The sequence below is a fragment of the Gigantopelta aegis genome, unplaced genomic scaffold, assembly GCF_016097555.1.
Source record: "Gigantopelta aegis isolate Gae_Host unplaced genomic scaffold, Gae_host_genome ctg4563_pilon_pilon, whole genome shotgun sequence".
Classification (NCBI taxonomy): Eukaryota; Metazoa; Mollusca; class Gastropoda; order Neomphalida; family Peltospiridae; genus Gigantopelta; species Gigantopelta aegis.
Genome location: NW_024533927.1, coordinates 18,973 through 26,753, shown reverse-complemented (window position 1 = coordinate 26,753; position 7,781 = coordinate 18,973). Strand labels below are relative to the sequence as shown.

The window sequence follows — 7,781 nt, the reverse complement described above, 5'->3', positions numbered from 1 at the left end:
TTAAAGAGGAGATGTGCTATTATTAAAATAATAATTAACTCACAATATATTATATTGTTGTTAGAGATTCCATAAGTCATTGTCTCTGCAATCTAATGACATGTATCTGTTCCATATATGCACACGACATGTTATTATTCCATCTATGTACACGAAAGGTATTATTCCATATATGTCATGTAAATACCTGACATCTGGACAAAGCATTTGCGGATGTCTTTTTATTTGCCAAGCAACAAATTGGTATTTTCTTCTCGTATTACATCTACGAAAATAATCCATTATTCAATATAATAGGACCATTTCTTCATTATATTTGACTTAGTGGTTTCTTACCTTCAGTTGTCATAATGTGTGCAGTTCGTTTTTAGCAAACTTCTATTCGTATCTTGTCACTGCTATATCACTAACAAAACATGATGGCTTCAGTTTCTCTATAATACTGCTCCCATAAACTGCGATATCTTCCTTGAACATGACTATCAAGGACTGTAAATGTACACTAAAAATAACATATTTTGTGGAATATTAGTTATATTTGGTGTACCGTGCTGCTGAAAATTTCTCCACACTATAACCATTTGTGGGAACTATTTCTTCTGATTTGGTCTACAAAGAAAGTGGTGTGAATAAATTACATAGGTAATGATCTTACTGGTGGAGGTTTAAAAATGATTTCATAATGGTAGTCTTGCCACTGTTAATCGAGGCCTACACATAAAACTGTCCGCCTATTTATTACGGATCCAAGCCATGGGCAGTATCGATCAAAGAAACCCATTATTTTTGCCGTTGTTTTCTGAAGGAGGTGTGGGTGTGTTACTAATAACCATAGAGCATGCGTAGTTCACAGCCGAATCAAAAGCACCAAGTTGGGGTGTGTTTCCGTGTTGAACCTCGCCTCCTCCTTTATAGCTCTCTTTGCCACAGGAAACAATCTCTTTGTATTGACAGTTTTTTTAATTGTAGAACGAAGGTATGTGTTTGTACGTAGCATGCGCATTTATTTAATGATTGTTTTTTTATCTTATTTTCTGCAGTATTAGTTGTGAAGACAGCCAAAATGCCTAAAGCGGTAAGTAGTAAAAAAAATTTTGTATAATATTTTAGTCCTAAAACAAAGTAGTAAATGAGTAATATTTATATAGATAATTGTTTATGTAGCACGAATAGGAATTAAATATTGTTTTAGTGTTTATGTACTTAATTATATGGGGTTGTGCTTCTTGATTGTCTAGGTTACTGTTCGTGTGACCACAATGGATGCCTGAGCTAGAATTGCCATTCAGCAAACGTACACAGGCAAACAGCTCTTGATCAGGTATACTCTACTGTAATAGTGAAAGGGGGTTAATGTGGTGATCATTGGGAATACATATAGTGAATATAGTGAACATATCACAGCTACTGTAGAGAAGGACAAACATTGAAGTGTTATGAGTTCCGATGTACATAACTGTCACTGACACTATTATATATACCTGTTAAAGTTAATAGCTGTTATTGTATACTGAAAGATTACTGAATAGATTACTAGTTGTATTAGTAAGATTACTGAAAGAATACTAGTAAGATTCTATATTTTATTATATTTAGGTTGTTAAAACTATTGGACTACGTGAATTTTGGTGTGGTTTGTCTACAATATGAAGATGATAAAGGTTTACGTTACTTGGCTCAAATTAAACCAGAAAGTCCCTTGCACAAGATTTGCCCTAAGAGGACACACTTCGGTTCCAAATTCCGAGTCAAATTCTATCCTGAAGATGTCCAGGAAGAACTCATTCAAGATGTGTACTCAGCGATTGTTTTATCTCCAAGTCAGAGATGCTATTTTAAATGAAGAGGTGTACTGTCCACCTGAAACAGCTGTATATTAGCCTCTTATGCTGTAAGTTTTCCTTGATAGTAATAGTACTACAACTGATATTTACTATAGGTTCAAGCTAAATATGGGAGACTTTAATCCTGACGTGCATAAAACGGTTTTTATCACTAAAGAGAAATTATTCCCAGAAGGTATATCAAAAATAGATGTTACTAAATATAGTAACAGTCCGATGTTGTTTTATCATTTTAATATCAAGACATTCATTAGCCTTAGGAGTCCATTTTTAATGATATTCATGAGTTGTGGGTTTATTCTATTGGGGTTGTGGTCATTTTTTTAGAGTTTTGGATCAACACAAATTAACTAAAGAACAATGGGAGGAGCCGTATCTCTACTTGTACAGGGAACCAAGACTATGATGAGGTATGATGTAATTATGATGTCACTGTAATATCATCGTTACACAGGGAAGGATGCCATGATGGAATATTTGAGATTCACAAGACTTGGAAATGTATGGCGGTCAACTATTTGAAATCAAGAACAAAAAAGTCAGCATCTGTGGTTGGGGGTAGATGCTTTGGGACTTGACGATTCTATGAGAAAGAAGATCGTTTGACTCCAAAAATGGGTTCCCATGGAGTGAGATTCGTAATATCTCTTTTTAATGACAAGAAATTTATCAATAAACCTATTGACAAGAGAGCACCTTATGTTCTTGCCCAATACTAATATATTCCTTATTAATTTGTTTTTTAGGATTTGTTTTTAATCGGCTCTCGTCTCGTATCAACAAAAGTATTTTTAGCTCTTTGGTATGGGTAACCACGAGTTGTATCTTCGTCGCCGTAAGCCAGATACATTGAAGTTCAAACAAATGAAAGCACAGGCTCGTGAAGACAAACATGCTAAACAAATGGAGAGGTACAATAATATGATATAGTTTGTTATTGATTGATCTCCATGTTGTAGAGCTAAACTACAACGTGAACGTCAAGCGCGTGAGGATATAGAACGTGAAAAAAGAGAGTGGAAGAGAAGCTTCAAAGGATTCAGGAAGAAGATAGAAAGTTTCGTTTAGGTATATTCCACTTCTTTTTGCTGTGTCTGTTATTTGTTTTAGAATTGGAAAGGCAAGAAGAAGAACGCCGTGATCTTGAACTAAAGTTACACAAGAACATCGTGAAAAGAGAGAGATGGAACGTAAGAGTAAAGAAGCCATTGCTGCTGCCACTGCCAAAGCAAGCAAGACTCAAGTTGAAGAAGAAAGGTACATAACTACTAGTAGTAGTTCATATTTTTTATAATAGTTGTTTACAGGGCTAAAGCGTGCAAGGCACTTGAAAAGAAAAATAGAGAATTACAAGATCTTCAGAAAAAGGTTTTACTAGTTTATTGTTAATATGTTATATAATATTATATAATATTATATAATGTAATATAATGTAATATAATATTATTATAATCTTATATAATGTAATATAATGTAATATAATATTATATATCTTATATCTGTAATATAATGTAATATAATTTAATATAATTTATATAATCTATATAATGTAATATAATCTATAATATAAATTAATATAATATTATATAGTCTTATATAATGTAATATAATGTATATAATGTTATATTTTATAGTTGGAAAACAAATGAAAAATAGAGCAATACCCATGAAATCACCTGCTGAAACTCCAGCAGCTGCACTAGTAACAGAGGAACAATCTCATGAAAACTGATGAGGAGGTGGTGTGGTGTTAATGTATATAAGCTCCACCCATTATTATACCATAGACCACTGGTATACTGAGCTTTCAATGGAAGGCGCCTCAAAATGTTGGCTCTGAGATGTCACGTGTTCATATTGCTGAAAAGAACAAACAAATGGCAGACATGTTGAAAGGTAAATATCATTATAATTATATCCTTAAAATAACGGGGCTTGTCTTTATAGGCCCTTACTACTGAGTTGGCTGGCTCTCGAGATGAGACTAAGACGACTCAATTAGATAAACCTCAATCAAGAGAAACATTAAGCAAGGACGTGACAAATACAAAACCCTGCGTCAAATTCGTCAGGGTAACCTAAAAAACACGTGTTGATCAGTTTGATATTAACCTTTAAATGATTACATCAAATGTGTAATACATTGCTAGTTATTACACAGGATTGTACCCTTTCTAATTATAGTTGTTATTAAGAGACATCCTCCTCATTGATCACGCATGTCTTACATAATAAGTGGATTTTTGCACTTATTTGTAGTAGCTATTTTTCTAAACTTGTCTTTCATTTTTGTAATTTTGATGTTTAAATGTATTTAACTAAATAAGCGCTGGTTTCTAGTTCTTTCAATGCTGATGTCCACGTGCGGAGTAAAATCTTGATCATCTCCTGTAATTAACTGATAATTAAGATGGAATTATGTTCATAATTGTGTACCTCATTCTCAGTCTCTTTAGTTTAATGAATTCCATGTCTTATCCCTGCAACATCTCAAGTCGATGGTCTACTGTCTTCAATATGACGTAATGTACGCATCATATCACGATACAATGGATCGCTTCGCCTGTATATAAACTATGATGTCATAATAACGTGTGAATAAAGAGAACAGAATAAACTACCTCTTTTAGTGTCAAATAGTTTCCATTCATATCTAATTAACTGAAATACGGTAAATAAGCAATTTCATTTAGCATGGTGCTATGGTTACTTGGCGGTATAACAACGAGATAGAAAGGGCTACTGCTGCTTGTTTCTCCTGTCAAGATTCTCCAAGTAAAAAGAAGGAAACGTGCTGAATAGCTGATGCTTTCTCTACTAAAGCTTAACAAAGAAACGCGAAGGTAAGTTTATAGTTGTTTTGACGGTGTTTACCTTCTCTGTTAACACTATAGGTACCCCCAACACCAGAAGCTGGAACCTTTGTGAGAGACAAGCCAAACCAACAGATTTCCGAAAGTTTTACGATCGAGGAGACTTTCCTATCGCCTAGAACACGACACTAAAGGAAACAAGATAGCTGGAAGGTGAGGGTCATATAGTAAATGTACCTAGTTAAAATAAATATATATCCAGGTAGAAAATAGAGAAACTAGATTACCATATTACTTGCCATTATTTTTTGATGGTTTTTGTGTGAAACCACAAATCCAGATCTCATCCATATGAGTTCTTTGCGCGTCAAGGAGTCCATGATATGTTGGAACATGGTGGCAAGAAGATACTGCCAGTAATCCCTCAGTTAATAATACCAATTAAAAGTCAGTTCTATTTAACTTACATTAGATTTACTGTGATATTACTTAGATGCACTTAACACACGAAATTGTAAAGTAATATGTACCACACTGGAAAGTGCTGCAACATTTTAGTGGTGTCTGCAGACCATGGTAGGTGAAGCTTTGGTTCCATATTACCGTCCAAATTCTACCTATTTTAAACATTTTAAAAGCAAAAAATTGTGAGTATTTAAACAGTGTTAGAAGTACTATTAATATATATTGATCTCTAGTGAATTTGGTGATGGTATTGATTATAGTCAACAAAAAACGTGAAAATATTGGAGACTTAATTCAGGAGACATTGGAAGCATTGAACGTCATGGTGGGTGAAGATGCATGATTATATAATTAAGTATATGGTACCAAATTATGAGTCTTGCTTGTTAAACTAACTTTATTATACTTATAAATTTATTAGAAAAGTCAATATTCACTGGAATTAATGTAAAAATGGCGTTAATTACAGGCACTCTCTCTTACTGATAGACGAGTTAATACTCTTAATCCTTGTTCTACTGACAGTGGTCTTTGGTTCCTGTACGAGCTAACCTGAATAGAGCTAGCGCTAGATTTATATAAGATGTAAGCGATTGTCCAGTTGTTTAGATGTAAAGACTGCTGTCTTCGTTTTGATGTATTCTATGGAAAGATTTAGTTGCTTGTTTAAATGGTGTCTCTTGCTGTCTAACTTTATGTTTTGTGATTGATGTTTTATACTCAGTATTCAGAGTTGATAGCAACTGTGATATGGTGTTTCAAATAATTCATCTAAATTGATATCGTCATTTACTTCAATACAAAGTAATGGTAACTGTCATATAGGAGTCGATTGTGCCACAATGTCCAGGAAATTATAGATTTTTAGTTTCTGAGGTGTATCAAATTGTTTGGACAGACCTTTGAGCAGATGTTCTAATTTTAATGGAGGTAGGACTTTATTTATTTATCTTTAAAAAGTATAAAGGATGACCATCTATATTAGCAGGCATTCCAAATTGATCATAAGGTTGTGATTCAAAGGCTCTACATGATTTTCCCCAAATCAACTATAAGTCAATGAGTGTGATGTAGATGATGGAGTGCTCTCTTTATCACGATAACATTATAATTCTGCTGTATATCGATTAAAAATATGGTTAATTCCTTGTGTAACAATTTGCTATCCAACCAACAATGGATTTCAGCTTCAGTATATCTATCTTTGTCAGTGATGTTTATTCCATGGTACTTTAGTCCTCTCTGAAATAATTACTATCATAGCCCAGTACACGGATAATAGTTGTAGTTCTCTAGAGTGTAGTAGCCTCTTGTTGAAGGATATGAAGGTTCTAAAAACAAAGTCATTTTATCTGCAGAGCTCAACAGCCCCACCCTAAAAAATAGTGGCTAATTATTAGGCGTGGCAATTCTTTATTCAATACGCATGCGCACAAAATTTTCTTCTCGTGAGTAGTTAGTGCAAAATTTTGCTTTCAAAATACTTCTTTTTTAAAAAATTGAAATTCCTGAAGATCGATTTTTAATGGATCAATCGGCAAGTTCTTCTAAAGGAAGTAAGATGATTACTAACATGTAAAATTTTATTTATATTTAAAAAAAAAGAATTCACGACATTTTCTGATGAACAACGAGCGATATTAATGAAATATTTTATTGATTATGGCATGACATCAAATCATAGACGTAATACTGATGTTATAGCTCGTTGTGCAATGAAGTGGTACAACAGTCGCTAAAGTGAAGGTAATGCCCTATTATTAAGATAACATCATTAACAATGCTGATATACTCTATAGAATGGATTGGATCAGAAGTTGTGAAGCGAAAGAGAAAAGCTGGAATATCTACCATTACCTAAATTTGAATTTTTCATCAGTATGTGAACGATATTCAATGGTTGGTAGTAGTATTATTGTGATAGGGTAATCCCAGAGTTAAAAGCCTCTGTAACACCACCAGTTAAAAAGATACGTCGAGTTAGTGGATATAAAGTTTTCTTCTCTGATTATGTTCAAAATCATCCTGAGCTAGGACCAGGTTTGAATTTTATGTGATGTCATTATGATGTCATGTGATGTTAAATGTTTGAATGTTTTTAATTTTGGAAAGAAACGTAACTGCATAGTTGCTCAGCAGTGGGCGGAGTTAAACTGCATGAAGAACGTAAAGAAGGGGTGCTCGAGCTGAGTAGTATGTAGTACATCAATTCAAGTTAGTTTAATTTTAGTACACACATTTAATAGTGAGTGATGTTATAGGAGTATAACCAACAGCAAGTTTCATTCAGTACAAGAGTCCTCCTTATTAAACAACTAGCTTCAACTCTACATCTGTTACAGCTGATGAAAAATTAGTTTTTTTTGAAAAAAACATTGGTAGGGAATCAAGAAAAAAATAAAAAAAAAAAAAAAAAAAGGTAGTTAATATAAAAAAAATCCATGCAGTCGATTCTTTCATTATAAACATTAACTTATTGTTTAGTTTAGTTTGAATATGCTGGAACATTATTAGGGATTTGAAGGATTTGCTATCTTGTCAACAGTACATGGTGCTCTACAGATACAGACTCATTGTTAGCAACAAGTAAAGGAAAGGAAAGCTATTCATAAGCAAAGACACAGCATAATTGGAAAACCATTAGAAAATCTTTCATGGT

General features: G+C 33.4%; 1 pseudogene; it reads left to right on the top strand.

The window, feature by feature from the left end:
• The first annotated feature begins 1,063 nt into the window (after positions 1-1,063).
• On the top strand, positions 1,064-5,517 carry LOC121392807 (annotated as a pseudogene).
• Positions 5,518-7,781: the final 2,264 nt, after the last annotated feature.